Source organism: Gossypium raimondii, chromosome 2, assembly GCF_025698545.1.
Source record: "Gossypium raimondii isolate GPD5lz chromosome 2, ASM2569854v1, whole genome shotgun sequence".
Taxonomy (NCBI): domain Eukaryota; kingdom Viridiplantae; phylum Streptophyta; class Magnoliopsida; order Malvales; family Malvaceae; genus Gossypium; species Gossypium raimondii.
Window position 1 is genome coordinate 20,340,327 of NC_068566.1, and position 2,588 is coordinate 20,342,914.

At 40.8% G+C, this 2,588-nt stretch overlaps 1 non-coding gene across 1 annotated transcript; it reads right to left on the bottom strand.

Moving 5' to 3' along the window:
• Positions 1-313: 313 nt before the first annotated feature.
• LOC128039537 (small nucleolar RNA R71) lies at positions 314-420 on the bottom strand. The gene has a single exon (XR_008194037.1). It is a non-coding gene; the product is annotated as a small nucleolar RNA R71 (small nucleolar RNA).
• Between the last annotated feature and the right edge of the window lie 2,168 nt (positions 421-2,588).

Consider the following 2,588-nt stretch of genomic DNA (forward strand, 5'->3'; position numbering starts at 1 on the left):
GAGCTCATATCAAAATCGAGGCACAACAATTCGAGCTACAGCTAGTCATTTTCCAGATGCTTCAAACTTTTGGCCAATACAGTGGAATGCCTACTAAAGATCCTCATCTTCACTTAAGACTATTTATGGATGTGAGCAATTCTTTCAAGTTACCTGGAGTACCCGAAGATGCATTATGACTGAAGCTATTCCCATATTCGCTAAGGGACAGAGCTCGTGCATGGTTGAACTCATTGGCACCGAACTCCATTTTTACATGGCAAGAGTTAGCGAGAGATTCCTCATGAAGTATTTCCCGCCGACCAAGAATGCCAAGTTAAGGAATGAAATCACTGCCTTCCAACAAATGGATGATGAGTCCCTGTATGAGGCATGGGAAAGGTACAAAGAGTTATTACGAAAGTGCCCTCATCATGGAATCCCACATTGCATTCAACTTGAGACATTCTATAATGTTGTCAACGCTCACACGAGGATGGTAGTGGACACCTCTGCTAATGGTGCTCTCCTTTCTAAGTCTTATAATGAGGCTTACGAAATTATTGAGAGGATTGCAAGCAATAATTATCAATGGCCAACCAATCAAGTAGCTCTAGGAAGACGAGTCATTAGAATACATGAAGTGGACGCTGCAACTTCACTCGCATCTCAGGTATCTTCAATATTCTCAATGCTTAAGAATCTTACCACTAATGGATCTAACAGTTTTGCAGCCCAACCACCTAACCAGTTTGAGAATATAGCCTGTGTGTATTGTGGGGAAGGACATTTGTTTAAATAATGTCTATTGAACCCTGAATCCGTATATTACATGGGTAACCAAAACCAAAACCGAGGGAGGAAAGAACTGCAATCCAAATTTTATAACTCATCGTGGCAAAATCGCCCGAATTTTCCCTAGAGTAACCAAGGGGCTGAAACCAGTAACACTTACACCCAACCTAGACCAACTCAGCCGCTTAATTTCCCCCAACAAATTCAGAAACCAACCTAAGCGGAACCATCCAATAGCTTAGAGAATTTCTTGAAAGCATACATGGCGAAAAACGATGCCACTCTAAAGAATTTGGAGAATCAAGTGGGCCAGCTTGCTACTGAAATCAGGAACCGACCATAAGGTGCTCTACCTAGTGACATGGAGAATCTGAGAAATCTAGGGAAGGAACATTGTAAAGTGTTGACATTGAGGAACGAAAAGACAGTAGAGCCCAACATTGTCGAAGATGAAAAGGAGCCAGGTGACGCTCAAGATTCAGAAGAAGCTTAACCAAGTGTTGAAATTCCAGTTTCACCAGAACCAGAATCTACAAAACCCGACAAAGTAACCTCAGGACCAGCTAATTTTGATGAAATAACAATGTCGTTAGATGCAGAATTTCCACCAAAGATGAATCAACCAGAATTAGTCCTAGTAATGAAACCACCACCACCCTACCCTCAAAGACTTCAGAAACAGAAGCAGGAGATTCAATTCAAGAAGTTCCTTGACGTACTCAAGCAACTTTACATCAACATACCGTTCGTTGAGGCACTTGAGCAAATGCCGACCTACATCAAGTTCATGAAAGATATATTGTCTAAGAAATGAAGACTTGGAGAATTTGAGACTGTAGCTCTGGCGAAGGAATGCAGTGCATATCTTCAAGACAAACGACCCCAAAAATTGAAGGATCCTGGATGTTGTACCATACCGTGCAGCATTGGAGCAACATATTGTGGTAAGGCATTATGTGACTTAGGTGCAAGTATCAACTTGATGCCTATGTTAATATTTAGGAAGTTGGGGATAGGAGAAGTTAGACCAACTATAGTTACGCTTCAACTAGCAGATCGATCCTTAGCAAATCCAGAAGGAAAAATCAAGGACGTATTGGTACGTGTAGATAAGTTTATCTTTCCTATTGAATTTGTAATTCTAGATTTTGAAGTAGACAAAGAAGTATCAATCATCCTAGGAAGAACGTTCCTAGCAACTGGAAGGACCCTTATTGATATGCAGAAGGGCGAGGTCACTATGCATGTTCAAGATGAGGTAACATTTAACGTCTTTAAGTCTATGCAATTTCCTGACACAATGGATGAATGCTCTACAGTATCCAATTTAGAGGATTTAATAGTGGAGAAGGAACTCAACTGTGTTGAGGACCCACTGGAAAGAATCTTGACATTGGATCCCCCAAATGATGAGAGGAGGATGAATACTTAGCTTTGCTAGAAGCTAATCAAAGGGGATTTAATCTGTAATCCTGTTTTGAATCTTTGGAGTTAGAAAAGAGGGACTATTCCCAACCAAAAGCGTCGATCGAGGAGCCACCTAAATTAGAACTCAAGGTATTACCTTCTCATTTAAAATGCATTTATTTAGGTAGCGCTTCTACTCTGACTGTGATTGTTTCAGCATAATTGACCATTAAGCAAGAAGAGAAACTTATCTTAGTTCTGACGCAATTCAAGAAGGCCATCGGATGGACCATAACCGATATTCGCGGTATTATTCCATCTGTATGCATGCACAAGATTATCTTGGAAGATGGCAAAATAGGGACGATTGATGGACAATGGAGATTGAACCCCATCATGAAGGACGT